This window comes from Ctenocephalides felis, unplaced genomic scaffold, assembly GCF_003426905.1.
Source record: "Ctenocephalides felis isolate EL2017-DRISC unplaced genomic scaffold, ASM342690v1 CF-g0.4_SCAFFOLD_03572, whole genome shotgun sequence".
In the NCBI taxonomy this organism is placed as follows: domain Eukaryota; kingdom Metazoa; phylum Arthropoda; class Insecta; order Siphonaptera; family Pulicidae; genus Ctenocephalides; species Ctenocephalides felis.
This window is the reverse complement of record NW_020539726.1, coordinates 8,421,008-8,440,395: the sequence shown is the minus strand read 5'-3', so window position 1 is coordinate 8,440,395 and position 19,388 is coordinate 8,421,008. Positions and strand designations below refer to the sequence as shown.

Below are 19,388 nucleotides of genomic sequence, written 5' to 3'. Positions count from 1 at the left end.
TAGTTTTTCACCGAGATTGTTATTCGACGAATTTTTCATGTCATGTAGTGAGCTACCTACAAAAGTTATATTTCTACATTGTGGGTACTGTTACTATTTATAAGAGTTGACTATATACTTTTACAATATATATATATATATATATATATATATATATATATATATATATAAGTAAAGGTATAGCTATAATACATCCGCGCTAACAAACAACCCTTATAACTAACTCTACTCCTCTACTTACGGCGAAGCAAAAAATAAGCTTTTAACACTAAGTGAACAACTTAAAGTGAAAAACATATTACTTGCGTCTAGTTTTTAAGCCATTATAATATACATGTGTATAACCCCATATATATATTTAATAGATATCAATATATTTTGCTTTATATTTTAAGTTTCATTACATTTTGTTTTTAACCTGTGAATTCATAAATCGGTTTTATCTGTAGCACTATTTTTGTCCTTTGTTTTTGAAATGTACAGTTTGTGAAGCAATAAATATCGGAGTAAGGGAAATCCATTAAAATTAATCTCTCGAATACTCATCGGCTATTTTAATTTATTCGGTCGAAAAATGACATGGAATATAAATTGATTGATTAAATGTTTAATATTTAACTTTCCGTATAGTGATAAATTAAAATGTTTTTGATCATATCATATTATATATATATATATATATATATATATATATATATATATATATTATAACATAAAAGCGATGGCCTACTTTATTGAAATTTGTTCATTTTTTTGTGTTTCATAATTTATATAATTCAACCCATTAATGTGATTACGTTTTTATCTATAATCATATTAATTAACTAATTGCATTTGTTTCTTTCTGAATTATATCCGTTCATATATATTAAAAAAAATGTGAATCAGTCGACCCCTTGTAACGAAACACTGAAAGTTTCTAAAAAAATATAAATTATGTAACTTATGTGCATGCAGTTTCATTAGGTTGGCGATTTAATCCATTATTAACATATTGATCACATCTTTTTTGTAAAAATTATTAGAACCTGGTTAGAATGTTTTGCTACATCGACTATATTTTCTTTGACCTTCTGATTTGTTTTTATTTTGATCTTCAGAAAACACCCTGAATGGTAAACAATCAAATGACTATAATGGTGTCAAATTGTACCAGATTCAGTTTTTTTTTACTAATAAAACTCATAGGATTTATAAAATTGGTATAGTGATGCTGCTTAAAAGATCACAAAAAGTGATTGATCAAAATAAATTTTGATATATTTAATTCATTTTCACTGGACTTCTATTCGGTTCGATTAGGACCAAAAATATGTTATGTATGTGGGAATCATCTAAATACGAGGTTGGACAACTGATGGCGCCACAAGTTTATGCCTCAACTGCAATTGTCACCGCTTGTGGGACCCGCCTACGTTGCACCAGATGTCACCACAATAAATCCTATAGACATCCCCACTCCTTGGCGCTCAGAGTATTTAACGCATAGCGCAACACTGAGAAATTCTCTTTCACCTCAACCATCAAGGAGTCAACAAGTACTGACTTGGGACCACGGACAAGTAACCAACCGGAAGAAGCAATATTAAGTTCTAATTTCAATGTAAATATTAGATATATAATAAATAATATTATATTTAATATTTGAATTATTTGAGTGGAATATATGTGGACGATACCCACATAATTGGTGACCCCGAAGTGATATTCTGATCTGAAGATGGAAAAATCAAGTAAGAATTCTGATAAAACGCCTTCCAAGACACCGAAGGGTTTGGCATCTGAACCTGCCTCAAATCATGTATCCACAAACGACACAATTAACCGGGTTGCAGTAAAAATACCACCGTTCTGGAACAATAGCCCGGACCTATGGTTTGCGCAAGTAGAGGCACAGTTCGAAATTGCTTCGATAACAAACGAAAACACAAAATTTTTTTATGTAGTCGCCCACTTGGAAGAGAAGCGCACACGCGAGGTGGAAGACGTGATTCGTGAGCCACCAGCAGAGAATCCCTATTCTCATCTAAAAGAAGTCCTCGTAAGCAGACTATGTGCATCAGAAGAGACTAGGATCAAGCAGCTACTTTCTGAGGAAGAATTAGGGGATCGCAGTCCATCACAATTTTTGAGACATCTTCGCTCCTTGGCCGGTCACACAAAAATAGGTGAAACAATATTCAAGTCCTTATGGATACAACGGCTGCCTGCATTCGTTCGCGGCATTTTACAAATCCAAAGTGACCTACCTTTAGATAAATTGGCAATCACGGCGGACAAAATTCTAGAAGCTCAACCGTTGGTCCCGCATGTAGACTCAACAAAACAGACGCACCACAATCAATCTACCGACATCCACTACAAAAACACCCTGGAGGAATTAACAAAACAGGTACAAAATTTGCAAGAACAAATTCGACGTTTAGGTAGATCAACATCGAGAAGCAGCGAACGACAAGAAACCACGAAATGCTGGTATCATCAGCAATTTGGAAAAAAAGCGAAAAAATGTCAAAAACCATGTACGTGGAAAACATATAGCAGAATACGCAGCACAAAAAACGAGGAAACCGATCAGTAGTGGCGACAACTGATCCGCTAAAGGTCGCCTTTTTGTTTTTGATAAGAACAATTACATTAAATTTCTTGTAGATACCGGTTCAGACGTTTCATGCTACCCCAGGAGAGCCTTCAGTAAATGCAACAAATCAGAGTATGAACTACAAGCTGCCAATGGTACCCCAATTCGAACGTACGGACCAAAGAATTTGCGTCTTAATCTCGGGCTGCGGAGACTATTTGACTGGAAATTCATTATCGCAGACGTGGACACACCAATAATAGGTTCGGATTTCTTAGCATTTTTTGGGCTTCTACCAGACTGCCGAAATAAACGCCTAGTCGATGGAAGAACCGGGTTACACACCGCGTGTGTAACTCATACATCACACCAAGAAAGCGTTAAAACACTCATACACAAGGATCCGACAATTCAGAAACTACTATCAGAATTTCCAAATCTAATCAAACCATCTGGCACACAGCGTCAACCACTCCACAGCACAAGACATTCTATTATTACAACGCCAGGCCCACCTGTAACATGCCGCCCACGTCGTCTAGCACCAGACCGATACCAGATTGCCAAGGATGAATTCGAATCAATGCTGCAAGAAGGCACAGCACGTCGATCAAAAAGTTCTTGGTCTTCCCCATTACACTTGGTTAAAAAGAAGGATGGAGGGTGGCGACCGTGTGGCGACTATCGCGCACTTAATGCGAGGACAGTGCCAGATAGATATCCAGTCCGTCACATTCACGACTTCTCAACAAATCTCCAGGGATGTAATACATTTTCTGTTATAGATTTAGTGAAGGCATACACGCAAATACCGGTAGAAGAAAAGGACGTACCAAAGACAGCAATATCAACGCCTTTTGGCCTGTTTGAGTTTCCATTTATGTCTTTCGGTCTCAGAAACGCTGGACAGACCTTTCAGCGCTTCATAGACGAAGTGTTGATAGGATTAAATTTTTGTTTTGCTTACATAGATGATATTTTAGTTTTTTCCAGAAATGAACAAGAGCATCGAGTGCATTTACGAGCAATATTTGAGCGCCTTCACCACCATGGGATTATAATAAATCAGACAAAAAGTACCTTTTGTGTCCCGCAAATTCAGTTCTTGGGATATGAAATTTCCGCAACAGGAACCAAACCACCATCTGAACGTATCGAAAATCTGAAGAATTTTCCTCGTCCAGAAACCGCAAAGTCCCTTAGACGGTTTTTAGGTATGCTCAATTATTATCGCCGTTTTATACCAAATGCAGCTTCGAACCAAGCAATACTTCATGATGCAATATCATCTATCAAAGGCAATAAATCTATCTCCTGGACTCCAGAACTGGAAAAAGCATTTCAATCCTGCAAAGACAAACTTGCGGAAGCAACGCTACTCCAACATCCAATTCATGGTGCCAAATTAGGATTATTTACAGATGCTTCCCAGCAGGCAGTAGGCGCCTGTTTGCAACAATTGGTCGAAAACAAATGGCAACCCCTAGCATACTTCTCTAAAAAGTTGACTCCACGTCAATCGACATGGCCAGCTTATTACAGGGAATTGCTAGCGGTATATCTTGCTGTGCAGCACTTCAGGCACATCCTTGAAGCACATCAATGCACAATATACACTGATCACAAACCATTGACTTTTGCATTCAACCAACGCCATGAAAAACTACCGCCAGTTCAATTAAACCATTTAAACTTTATTTCACAGTTTACAACAGACATAAAATACATCAGAGGCCAGGAAAATATTATAGCTGATACACTGTCACGCGTCGAAGCCATTACAAAAGACAATTTACTTAATTTTGAAATCCTAGCACAGCACCAGAAGGACGATGAGGAACTTAAACGCCTTTTAATGCAAGACACAAAACTACAATTAGAAGAAATTCCTGTACCAGGCACAAACATTAAGTTGTTTTGCGACACGGCGAAGGCTCAGCCACGACCTTATATCCCGGCACCATTGCGGAGACAAATATTTAACTCATTACATGGTTTGAGTCACCCTGGGATACGAGCAACTTCGCGTCTCATTACTGCACGGTACGTATGGCCATCTATACAGAAAAACTGCCACGATTGGGCTGGAGCTTGTCAAGATTGTCAAAGGTCCAAAATAACACGACATGTACATGCACTTCACGGAACATTTCCCTTGCACGAGTGTCCATCGATCGCGTCAAACCAGCCTACATCATCGCAGATCCAGTAGACCAACCCATCCTCACCAAAGCAGAGAACAGTTATTTCACTCGATCAGGCCGAAAAGTTCATTTTCGCATACCATGACCTCCAGTCTCCGCGGGGGGCTCCTGTGGGAACCATCTAAATACGAGGTTGGACAACTGATGGCGCCACAAGTTTATGCCTCAACTGCAATTGTCACCGCTTGTGGGACCCGCCTACGTTGCACCAGATGTCACCACAATAAATCCTATAGACATCCCCACTCCTTGGCGCTCAGAGTATTTAACGCATAGCGCAACACTGAGAAATTCTCTTTCACCTCAACCATCAAGGAGTCAACAAGTACTGACTTGGGACCACGGACAAGTAACCAACCGGAAGAAGCAATATTAAGTTCTAATTTCAATGTAAATATTAGATATATAATAAATAATATTATATTTAATATTTGAATTATTTGAGTGGAATATATGTGGACGATACCCACATGTACACAAAATAGATTAAAAAGATGTTAGATAAATAGAAGCTCGTGATCCACGGAGATGCTGCCGAACTCTATTAAATTATTACACTTTATTCATATTGAAGGACCAGATATACTTATTGGCTATATCAAATCGACATATTACAAGAAATATGATAATTTTAATTGGTGTGCATATATTTAGATAAAATAACACGTTGATATAAAGTTGAGTTAATGTTATTTGTTATAATGTTGATTTTAGACTTGTTACTTAGATGAAGTTTGAGGTATTGCTGATGATACATAGTTGAAATTTATGTTAATACTTATTACAAAAATTTGAGAATTTTACATAATTTTTCTGATTTGTGGATTTAAGCTACGTCTCATTACATTTTTGTCCAATAAGTTGTTGACCTGAGATTGGATTGTATCGAGTTCAAGAAAAAATGATTTCTTGGAAGAAATGATTAATATTTGAGGGTCTGCAAGGGGCCTGTAATGTATCCTACATTACAATGAAGGATTAGGTTATATGATGCTTATCCTCTTAAAAAGGTATTAAAATATATTTGAATAATTTAGAATAGGGTTGAGCTCTAGGCTTTAACACAATAAATTACAGAATAAAGTAATTTAGTTCCATAACATTTTTTTTTTTTTTAATTTTCTAACACAAATCCGCACTTACTCAGTTGCCAACCTAATAATTGATAACAACTCCGAAAATACTATTGGGATTTCTAATTTAATCCTTACATAGTTAATTTTGCTTTCAATTTGGGATTGTTTGCATATTAGGAGTACATAAATAACACTGTTTGTTAATGCCATGTTGACCTTTCTGTGGTTTAGATCCTCTCAGTAGTCCTATAAAGTCAAAATTGCTTTATATAGAAGTTCTGATGTATTTATTTCAATTTCCTCGAATAGGGGCTGTTATCTACAAACAAACGAATCGAGAAAGATATAGATTTTGAAATTACACAATAATTTCAGCACAGCTTTTTAACTTCCCGTAGGGTAAGTTATTGTAATGGGCCGAAAATCGGAATTGAAAATTTTTACATTTCTCGACGTTTTGAAGGTTTCTGAACGTTTTGGCATACCTCAGAAAAAATGGATGTGTGTGTGTGTGTGTGTGTGTGTGTGTGTGTATATGTATGTATGGATACAAATTTTCGTCCACGTTTTCGGGCGTACGGATCAACCGATTTGAATGGTTTAAAAAACATTCGATTCCTATTAAGGAGAAGAGCTGATTAGTTTTTGGCAAAGACAGGTCCAGCAGTTACGGAGATAAGGAGCAAAGAGTGCAAAAAATAGAAATCGAGTTTTTGAGAGAACGGAGCGGATGCATGCATAATTACAACACATAGTTTCACTGCAACTGTGATTAACTTGACAGTACAATGATATGATGTTAGGAGAATATTCCAGTTTATGACCTCGTAAAATGATTTTAAATTATAAGATCTTTTTATTTATTGCTCTCCCTGTATACTACAAAGCTTAGTATCCAATTGGTTATGAAGATACTGCAAACCAAAAAATAGGAGTTTATAATGTAGTATACAGATACTTTAGAACAAGTTTCAGATTTATACTTATTTAAAATTTGTAACGAATTTGTTTGATTTCTTTTCATAAATCAACCCCTATAGCTTTTGATATTTATTATTCTAATAAATACATCGTATTATATAAATGTGATTCATTAAATGCCTCTCTGACCAAACTATTATTTTATTTCAATCTAAATTATAATATTCATTATATTCATTGCATATTTCAATTTAAAGCTGAACATAGTAGATATGAATCAACAATTAAAAACACAGCTCAGAGTGAAAGACGGATTAAATAATATCGAGTATATAAATAAAAAGCACACAAAACACAAATAGAACGCAATTTAGAAGATATTATATAAAATTGTAAAATTAATTGAAACAATCAAATACCAAATCAAATAAATAACCACAAAAATGAAGAGTTCTAAAAAACGGACATTGAGTCAATTATTATTAACTTCCCGTAGGGCAAGCTATAGTAATCGCAAAAAAATCGAAAATGAAAATTTACGTTTCAAAGGTTTCTGAACATTTTGGCATACCTTAGAAAAAATGGATGTATGTGTGTGTGTGTGTGTATGTATGTATGTATGTATGTATGTATGTATGTATGTATGTATGTACGTGTGTGTATGTATGTGCGGATACAAATTTTCGTGGACGATTTCGGGAACACTATCAACCGATTTGAATAATTAAATAAACATTCGATTCGTATTAATAAGGAGACGTGCTGATTAGTTTTTGGCGCAGGGAGGTCTAGCCGTTCCGAAGATACGGGGCAAAAAATGCCGAAAACGGTAACTCAGTTTTAAAGAGAACGGAGCGTCCGATTTTAATAATTCAAAAAACATTTTACAACGGTGACAAGGTGAAAAACCGATCAAATTTTCATAAAGGCAGGTCTAGCGGTTTCGGAGATCTAATGAAAAAAGTAAAAAAAAAATGCCATTTGGCGATCAAAAATGATCATTAGATTTATGCACATCAAATTATCAGATATTTTATAGAGATTTTAACAATAAGTATACATTTTTTTTACATTTTTATGGGTTCCCTACCAATGTTTATGCGTTAGAAGGCGGCGCGCATGTCGTCTCTATGCAGTTCAAGCAGTGCGAATGCTTTGAAAAAAAGTTCAGAATTTCCAACATATGTCAAAATGAAGAAAACATTTTTTTTTTCAAAAAAATTTTATGTTTTCAAAAAAAAAAAAATTTTCTTAAAAAAAAAATTTTTTTTCAAATTAAAAAAATTTTTTTTTCAAAAAAAAGTAATTTTTTGTCAAATTTATAGTTTCTCAAAAATCTTTTTCAAAGTAAAATTTTTTCAAAAATGTTCTTCGTTTTTAAAAAAATAATAATTTTTGGTACGGAAAGTTCCAGCACGATGCCCTAATTGCCTTAAGACAGAATTCCACTTACAGCTAGTTATGCATTTTTTTCGTTGTTCAATTTTAATATGACTTAGCAGACATACATATTTTAGACTAAACTTTGTAATCGCAATACATAATTTATTCAAATTTGTCTAATAAAGCAAAGTGATAAAGTAAAAATACTATATAATTATAATTTTAATTCGATAATTTATTAAAATCCACTTCATTAAACTATATAGTGGTCCAACACATTTGGCTATCTTACTGAAAGCAGCGTATTTAAACTTACATAAAATTTTAGGCACATCTTTTTTGGCACATAAGCTATTTTATTATTTATTATTAACTTCCCGTACGGTAAGTTATAGTAATCGCAAAAAATCAAAAATAATTTTTTTCATATATCTTTACGTTTCAGAGGTTTCTGAACATTTTGGCATACCTTAGAAAAACTGGATGTATATGTGTGCGAGTGTGTGTGTGCAAATACAAATTTTCGTCGATGATTTCGGGAACACGGTTCAATCGATTTCAATTATTTAAAAAACATTCGATTTCTGTTGATAAGGAGACGTGCTGATTAGTTTTTGGCATAGGCAGGTCCAGCAGTTTCGAAAATACGGGGCAAAAAGTGCCACAAACGGTATCTTAGGTTTTAAGAGAACGGACTTTTCGATTTTAATAATTCAAACAATATTTTACTTTTATTGACAAGATGAACAACTGATTAAATTTTCGTGAAGGCATGTCTAGCGGTTTCGGATATCTAGTGAAAAAAGTAAAAAAAGCCATTTAGCGGTCAAAAATGATCATTAGACATATGCACATAAAATTATCAGATATTTTATAGAGATTTTAACGATAAGTATAAATTTTGTTAATATTCCTATGGGTTCCGTACCAATGTTTATTCGTTAGACGACGACGTCGCGCTTACGCGCTTCGATATTTCGTCTCTATTCAGTTAAAGCAGCACGATTGCTTTGAAAAAAAAGTTTAGAACTTCCAAAATATTTCAAATTTATTTTTTAAAAAAGTCTTTTCGAAAAAAATAAATTTTCATAAAAAATTTGAAGTTTTTCAAAAATCTATTTTTTTTTCAAAAATGTTAATCTTTTTTAAAAAATAATTTTTGGTACGGGAAGTTTCGGCAATTTGCCTCAATGCACGATGCTATTCGACCCACTAGTTATAATTTTAATTTGATAATTTATTTTAAATTCACTTTATTAAACTACATAGTGGTCCAACACATTTGACTATCTTACTGAAAGCAGCGTATTTAAACTCTCATAATTTTTTGGCACATAAGCTATTTGCTTCTATTTTATTATTTATTATTTGCTTGGCTTTCATCATGTTGCATGTGGTAAATTTACTGATTTATCGTCAATATGGTCAATATTGTATTATTTATGGATCTTGGTAGCAGTTTTTGCTTATAATTTTTGCATAAACAAATCACAGGCTAAAATTATATTTTAAGAAGAGGTCGCTTTTGATTTCCTCATCTGAGGTCAAAGTTTGAACCATCTAAACATTTTTGGAGTGACCAGAACATGGTGGGCGGGATAATGAATCTTATTTTAATTAACTTTCTTCCTTATTGCCGCAATAACATAGTTTTTCAACGTTAGGTCTTTTCTAATTATGCACATTACTAACCTTGAGCAAACATTGTTTAAATTAACCAAAACCAAATTTTTAATCATTGCAATCAATTAGCAATGAAGGATCTAATAAGTATAATTGATAATACAATGATAATTATATCTGTTTTTGCTGTTTGGAAAAGTGTATGTGCTTAATATAATTTTTGAACAAAAACGTGGTAGTAATATAATTCATAAAAGCCATCAAGGTGATTTTTATGAGTTATTAGAACTTGTATCTGGAAAATATGGTGGCTGCTGCATTGTATCCCTTTCAAACTCTAAAAGCTTTTACTTAATCACTTAACTTTCTTTTCTATTATATATTTCCAGAATATCATAGTAATTTGATTTTTGGTACTAAGCTAGTTTCTATAAATATGTATATAATTATATACATTACCAACTTTCAGCAAACCTCTTTTTATGTAAATCCTAATTGCATTCAAATTTACTCGTTACAATCAAACAATATTTAAAGATCTGATATAGTCAAATTATTAGTGATAATTATATCTGTTTTTTTGGAAATGAGTTTTAGTACTTAGTATAATTTTTAAACAAAAACGTGGTAGTAGTATAATTCAACTCATCAAAACGTGTTTTATTTTTTTTAGAGTCATCGGAACAAATATTAATCCGGTGGTGTCAGATCTGGAACATATGGTATCTGTTTCATTGTAGCCAATTCAAGTTCTAAAAGTTTCTAACCAACTTTCTTTCCTATTATATATATTGGAGCAATAACATAGTTTTTTATATTAAATTTTAACATTTTTAAAAAAATTATGTGAATTTGTACATTACCAACGATTAACAAACATCTTTCTAATAAACTCGAACCGAAACAAGTTTCATCATTATAATCAATTATAGTGTTAGCAAATATGCTACTTTGGTAAAAGGATAAAGGAAAAATAGTGTTACAGCTCAGTGTACTTATTAAACAAAAAAGTGATAGTAGTATAATTTTAAGCTTATAAGTTTTTGGTAAATATAGTGGATGGTATATTGTATACCAACCATTAGAATATATTTAAAATATTCCTAAACCGCATTTAAACTCAGTGGTCAATTCTCGGATAAAATAGAAATGTTTTTTTGTTAGAAATACTGCTTTTATTAAGAACTTTATTATTCGATTATATGTTATATTTTATCTTTTATTTTTTGATCTAAATGTTTCTTTGCTTTAAAACTTTGTTCAATTTTCTTCATAATTATCATAAAAAAATACGCCAGGCAGTCAAAAAGTTCATTGCCTCCATTCCTGTCGATTTTTATCAATTGAAAATAAAATTTTGAAATAATTAATGTGAGAAGTTATTTTTACATTTTGCTTATTCATAATCTATTGTTTCATATAAGCGTACTTGTTGTACGTTTAAAACCTTTTTAGATATTTGATAAGTAGTTGTAATTTTATTATTATGTAATTGCAAAAATTCGATATAAACCTATACTTTTCAAAAACCCCAGACAATCCATACTTAAAATCTGAATTAGGCACAAATATCTTGCTTAAAAGATATTAAAAACCCGGGACCCAAGGAGGAAATTAGGGACTGTATCTGCCATACAGCGACTTTGGGTTACTTTAGTTCTTTTTATTAATGAATTAATACAAACCATATTATTAGCTAATTGTTAATTTATAAAATTAAAATCAATACAATCCTGAGAAAAAATCACAATGAACTATAGTAGATTAGAAAAAAATATAATATATGATAATGAAAATTATAAAAAAAACATAATAATATAAAAAAACAAATATATATTAGGACATGTGAAAATCTAAGATGATGAGAATAGGCAAACTTACTTACTTAACTAAATAAAAAATAATAAATCATTTAACATAATATTTTATACATAATAATATTTTATTACTCAATTATGGAAGATGAAAGTTTTATTTGTTGTACCAAAACATATCTTCAGTTGCTTTACCAATTATTTTAACATCAAAATTGCTACTATCAGTGCAATTTACCAAAAAAATGTGTTTTCATAATATAATCTTTAATTTTTATGGTATTTGCTTTTTTGTGAATTATGTATAAAGCGCTTTTTTTGTTCAAGAATCAGTCTTAGCATTTTATTTTGAAAAGTTTCTAGTTTTTTCAAATTTTGGTGGATAGTTGCGCACCAAACAGGACATCCATTAGAAGTGAAAAACGTATTATAGCAATATAAATTGCTAGGTGGTAATCACGAACATTGAAAAAGCTATGTCTTGGATGTGCGATAAAGTGTTCCACACTTCTACTTCTAGAATCCAGTCTCCAAAAAGAATAGATGGGAAATAACAATTTTATTATAAGATCAACTCACTGTTGTCATATTAATGTAGATATTCTGTATTGTGTACTTTTACCTAACATTTCTATTTTGTCCGAGAATTGCCCCTCAATAGTTACAATCAATCGTTATTTGATTCAGTCCAACTACTAATAATAATTATATTTGATTTTTTTAAAGAACTGTGTTAGTGATCACTGTAATTATTAGACAAAAAGTAACTAGTGGTGCAAACCAAACTGCTGGAACTTACCGTACAGAGATCAAATATTCTAAGAATATTGTTTTCCAATTTATTATTATAAGCGGTGAAACTTTCATTATTATTATTTAATAGACAAAATATTAGATCTTATAAATTGGATGGTGATTTGTATATAATTTTACATTCAAAGTAAATCAATAAAATTTAGTATAGAGAAGAAAATATGAAGGTTCATATTTCATATTTCTAAGAATTATATAAACTAAATTGCAAAGTTTAAATTATTTATTTAAAGTATGTAAGTAAGCTTCAGAATTAAAATTAAATACCGAATTATTTTCGATATTAAAAAAACAGTTTTTGAAAATTAAAAAACAATGAAATAAAATTTTTGTTTGGCTTTTCTCAAAAACAATCGTTTCATCAATACATTCAAAAAGCTTTTTGAATAATTTAAATTGGATGCTTTGTTCCCTAAAAACTGTCATTTTTGGTCATATCTGTTCTTTCAAAAAACTAATTACCACACTCCCCAGTATTACAAATTAAGTCTTTTTTTAATCCTTCAAGTCAGATGGTCTGTTCTGTCAAAAACTTATTATTATTTATATTTTTCTCATTCATTGCTCCGTATCTCCGAAACGGCTGGACCTGTATTCGCCAAAACTAATCAGCACGTTCCCCATCAGTAGAATCCGAATGTTTTAAATAGTTTAATACGAGTGCCCGAAATCGTGGACGAAAAATTGTATCCACACAAAACATACTTATATCAATTTTTTTATGAGGTATGCCAAAATGAAAAAACGAAACGAAAACATATGCAAAAATTTTCTTTTTGGATGATTGCTATAACTTAACCTACGAGAAGTTAAAAAGTAGTTATTGCAATAGACTTGTATGTGTAGGTTAGGTGCGTAGTGGCAACTATATAAAGTTTGTGTTCTACATGAAGGAATGCAAAACAAAATTTTAAAACTCCTATTCCAAAATAAATACTGAAAAACTCGCAAGCTATTTTAATAAGTTGTAAGCTATTTTATCTGAAGTTTTGACAAAATAATTTAATTACGTGTTGACGGTTTAGTATCATAAGCAATTTAAAATTAATCAAAAATATAATGATCTGTTATCAAAAAAAATTCTACGGGAACAATTTTCTGTGAACAAGTTCGTTCGCGTGTGTGGTACTAATCGATTTGATCAGTCCCTTTCATACATACTCAACGGGCGACACTTGGTGACCCGGCGTGGCGTGTGAAGGAAAAACCAGAATGCAAACGTGACATAACATTGTTCGACATTAATTTAAAATATCGATTTAGATTGTGCGAAAATAAAACAAAATGGTAAACCGCCACCACATACATCGACGGTCGATATTTAGAAAAAAATCAAATTAGTGAGGGCTTGAAAAAAGAATTGACTAACGAATTTTATTCTGTCATTTTTACGAGGTGACGAATTTTATTACGTTTGTTTGCACTAAATTGATTATTTTTGTCTTTGTTTTTTAAATCAGTGCGTACAAAACCACATGTGTGCTCCAAAATTGAAAATTGTTTTCCATTTTTGCAAGACAAGTATTTGAAAATTAATTTATTTTAATAAAAGTAATTATTTATGGTTGAGATACAGCGGGGCTTAAAGTCCCGCGGGTGAAAAGGTCTACCAAAAACAAGTAAAGTTAAGAATTTTTTAACAATAATATTTGAAAGCCCAGGAAAAAAGCGTTGTTAGTTTTTTGGTTGTGAGAACTGTGTAACGAGACTTTAATATATTTTTTTAGCATAAGTTATATAATTGCTTCATAAGATGTATCGTTTATATCAATTTAGATCCAATAGTTTTGTTTATATAATCTATAAAAAAAGATTACACATGGGTTGGGTAAAAATTACCAACTTCACCTTGGCTAAGGTTTGAACAATAAAAAATAGTGAATAAAAAAGTAAATTAAGTGATTAATAGTTATTCCAATTCTGCCGATGATTATTTTTGACGAAATGCCAGATCAATATTATATACAGTGTTATCTCTCTAAAATACTTCATGAAATTTATATTTTGCATTGGTTGAATAATGTAGCTATTATTTCGTAAAGTTTCTCTAAAATTAGAAAAAAAAACATTGGACCCATTTGCCTCCTGGCTGTCTCATTTTACCCCGCCTATAAAATAAAAAGGGGCTATAACAATTTTTTGATAAACAGCAAATTCTACAATGACGAATTAGCAAGGGAGTTTTACTAAACATAGTCAGATGATTGTTTGTTTGATGTGTGATATTGGTTTGATTTTCACAATATTATTCAAATAGGTCGAAGTCAAATTGGACCTATCCTATTTGTATCTTATTTAACATTTGTATGGTTTGAACAGTGTTTTATTATGATACTCACAATCCTAAAGTATAATTTAATTATTAATTATTGTAAAAACTTCAATAATCACTTATTAAATATTTCAATTACTATCCCGTTACACATTTTTATATAAAAAGTCGGCGCTAATATAGTCACATGTATAATTTTGTAAATACTTAATTTTATTATAATATTAATATTGAATTTTTAACTTCCCATTATTCTCGTGACTATTATCCCACACAATGTAACAAAAATAAAAATAATTTTGTATTTTACAGTTTTGTATAAATAAATATATTGTAAAACTTGCGATTACCGTGCCGGGTCATGCCCGTAATGCGTAATATTTGCTTCTGGACCGATTATCGTACGCGGACTATACCCGTAATATTTACGTTTGGTTATCGTATTTGGGCTTTGTTCGTCATTGTAAGTTAAGGGGTTAATTTACGATAAACTTAATTATAATATAAGCAACTAGTAAATAATTTATTCAGATTACAAATCCATTGTTCTTATGGTCTGCTCTTATTCTGAACTGGTACTCCTCCATAACTCGATATTCGAACGTTGTTGACATGTTGGAGTTGAAAATATATTACCTTTTCCGATAGAATTCTTTCTAATATTCGAAAACAAAAAAGAACGTGTGATAAGAAGGCGAGCTTCTTGTGGATTTTTCTCATAACTTATTCTGTGTTGCAAACATATATCTTATTCGCGTCACTTGTTATGTATTACGCGTTACATAAAACATTCGTCGCACACGGATGCACGCGATATGGCACACAAGCAACAAGTTACGAACTTAATGTTAAGGATGTGTTATTCTAACAGATGGTTTACTCTCCAAAGGATTTCCTGAAGAAATATTGTGGAAATAAAGACAACAAATTGTTTATCCTGAACTAGTTTATACCGGTTGCACTCGTATCAATCTCAAATGCAGAAGTTTATTACAAAATATGACGTTAGTGCAGCGATAAGGTCTCTTTGCGAATACAGATTATGTTGCTTTTTTACTTCAAAAGTCTTATGCAAATATGAAGACTTAGCATAAGAACAAATGCGGTTTAGCTTCTATACTTTGTATAGTGAATATGTAAATGAGTTACCATGCAAAGCAAATTGGAATACAATTCAATATATTATACAATAAATACTTATTACCGAGTTTTTTCATTGTTTATAAAATTTACACCTGTCCAATTAAGTAAATTTTATAACTAATTTTACAAAATAAGTAGCTGTCTGTAAATGATTTGTTGAATTCTTGGAAGAGTGCACAGTTCCATTCTTCCCAAAATTAACAATAATAGATTTAAGTTGGCATGATTTTATGCCCTAGTTAAATCTATATATGTCTTTCTTTTTAGTCTTCTGGTGGTTCTCCAGGCGATTTTTGTATTCATTGGCGTATCTTGTGATACAGTATGCGGGCCCGTGTCCTGAAGGAGCACCCAGGTCAGTACATATTTTGGGGCGTTCAGAATGATTCTTAGAATATCATTTTGGAATTTTTGAATGACGTTTATAGTGCTCTTACATGCAATCCACCAAAGTGTTATTCCGCAAGTCCATATATGTGTCAGAATAACTTTAAAAATCAATAGTTTATTGTATGTCGATAGTTCAGAATTTCTTCCAATAAGCAATAAAGACTCCTGAATCTTTCTTTCAATTGTCTTCTTTTTACTGAATGTGTGTTTTCCAATTAGGGTAATTTCCAAGGTTACACCCAGGTATTGCTTGTGGTATATATATACCATAAGCAATACCAACATACGTTCTCTGTTAATATAATGCATAATTTGTTTTTAAATCATATTTGCGGGCTTCCAGTAAGAACATCACTATTAAATTAAATGTTATGATATACTTTTTTCATGAATGATTATTTATTTTATATTTTTAGATCCATATGTTTTATTCTTTTGAATCTTGCATAAAATTCTGTTTTATACTTTTCATAACTAATTTGTAAAATATGCACTAGTGCCAAGTAATCAAAAGTTAGTTTCCATAATGTTTGCTAACTTGTGTGATATTGAAAATAAAAGTAAGAATTTATTAATGTGAGATGCTGTTTTAACTTGCCTTTGGAATTTTATATTTGGGTTGGGTATACAGGGTTTTACTGTATATATCATTTTCATATATTCGATGGATAGACCAAATTTTATTAGCAAGTAATTGCAAACAAAAAGTTGCGGAATAATCCGCAACAAAACATCCAAGTCCGGGGCAAATATTGCTTTTAATAAAACCCGGGACACAGGGTGAAATCGGGGACTGTCCAGACTAAACCGAGACGTATGGTCACTTTATACATGAGCCATGTCAAACATTATTAATTTTTCTTTGATATATTAAGTTACCTTGATTCATTTTTAACCCAATTACCCATTAAAGTTACCATAGTCCATATTTTTTCTGATATTATCGTGGCGATTAAGGTGTTGAATTGAAATACTAAATTCTAATACATTTATACATATTCAATTACGAACAATTTAACCAAGAGCTTTGAACTTTAATATTATTAAGGTTTATAAATAATCAAGAAATTATATTATAAACAGAATTTTTTGTAAACTGAATTTCAAAGAGATTTTCATGCAACTTTCATCTATGATCCGCATCAATCTGCAAGCATTCTTTCTCTTTTATACATAAAATTAAGTTCTATAATCACACTTTTCAAAGGGTTTATTCAATATGATACATACAGTTTTTGACTGAATATTTATTATTATTTTCGAGTAAAAGAGAATATTGTTAATAACAAAATGTCGTGTCTATAAATTTACTATAAAAATTCATTTTTACCCTTAGACTACCATGTTAAATTAAACTTTCAAAATACATTTATAAATGATAAAAAGATTATATAATTATTTTTAATCGTTCACTTTTCACTTTTATCACGTAAAAATCTAATCATCATGTATTACATTTTAGTTTTACTTCTTAATGCTTGATACATATTTTATTTTATTTTTATTAGGGGCTAAATATGTGATAAAAAATCAAACTACTTTTGATTTGGTGTAATTAACTTGGTCAGTACAATTTAATGACCCTATATTACTCTATATAAAGAAGTCTATATTATCATAATAAAAATCACTACTGATTGATATCAAGCTGGGTTTGATCACGTTCTTATCATGACAAGTTTAGATATACATTATTTTGATTTTGCAAAAACATTTTGTACATGAATTGCAAGCAAATCTATTGTTCAGGTTTTATTTTAATCTTCATAAACTTTGCTTTTTATATAAATTTTCATATATAATAAACAGCAAATAAAAACTTCACATTTCCGCTTGGAGTATTTTGTTTTGTTAATTATCTTCACATTTCATTCTAAATGTATATTATCTTATACAGAAGAAAGCGCTTATGGTTTATATCTTATCAATTTGACTTTTTACACTCAAATCTGCAATTTACCCTCATCATTTTGGAAGCTCATTAACGATCTCAAACATTCAGTGAAAATCTCTTTTATCTTGCTTTCATCCGATTTACTTTTTGCCGGAGTTCCTGGGTGTGCATCTTTCGGATGGTAGTCCGATGGGTAGGTGGTAGATATCTACCTTCTGAAAGAGCGGTCGCAATAAATTCAATCAATCCTTCGGCCCCGTCACGCCAATTCGTTATTTCAATTAAATAATTGTACTCGCGCAGCGTCTACTAATCCGTAGAAATCCCCGCTCGCCGCGACCGAATATCTGGCAGCGCGATAGAAATGAAATGAATACTCGGATCGGACCGCCCAATGAATGTATGCATGCCAGTGGCGCATAACTACCACTTCGCTATAGGGATTAACATATTTATGTGGACAAATTAAAACAGTCCAATGTTGAAAGTATACTACCAGTGGCGCTGAGCCTAAGTACAAATCACTCTATTATAAACAGACGTTGCTTCAATAAAACTAGTGGTGTATGGTTTCGTGTTTTAAAAGAAAATTGTTTTAATTTTTATTTTTATGTCACCGCCTTTCTAACTCACACAGTAAAAGCAACATTTCAGGTCTTAACAGTACTTGTTTACATTGTTGAACAGCAGTCAAAAATGTTATTTAGCTATTTTGGCTAAAGTATCAATTTTAAGCCAATCGTCACTTGAATTTAAAAAGTGAGCATTGAGGATCACTACCTTAATGATAAATACTGAATTTAAATCACTCTTCAATTACGAACAAACATTGCATCAATAAAATAATAAATACGTCTATGCTTACTATGCTCGTCATAACATAATTCGTTAAACTAAATACTTATGTTGCACTTCTAAATTACTATTATTATTATTATTATTTCTTTGTTTTTTTTTTTAATTTTATATGATTATTATTGTTAAAATACTTTTAATACTTTACATTAGTTAATTTAAAACTTATAATTTAAAAAAAATACTAAAAAATTGAGATACAAAATATTGACTTTTTTTTTATAATTATTATCTTCATATGACTGTTATTGTTAAAATACTTAATAATTAGTTAACTAAAAACTTATAATTTAAAACACCTAAAATTGTGAAACAAAATTTAAATTTTTTTATATGACTGTTATTGTTAAAATGCTTAATAATTAGTTAACCAAAAACTTATATTTTAAAAACTCTTAAAAAATTGTGAAAAAAATACT

The 19,388-nt window shown here is 31.1% G+C and overlaps 1 long non-coding RNA gene across 1 annotated transcript in view; it reads left to right on the top strand.

Moving 5' to 3' along the window:
• Positions 1–16,206, top strand: part of LOC113388009 — a 74,929-nt gene extending 58,723 nt beyond the window's left edge. Inside the window, exon 3 of the long non-coding RNA XR_003368184.1 lies at positions 16,098–16,206. This is a non-coding gene — a long non-coding RNA (uncharacterized LOC113388009). The remainder of the gene's footprint in view (positions 1–16,097) is intronic.
• Positions 16,207–19,388: the final 3,182 nt, after the last annotated feature.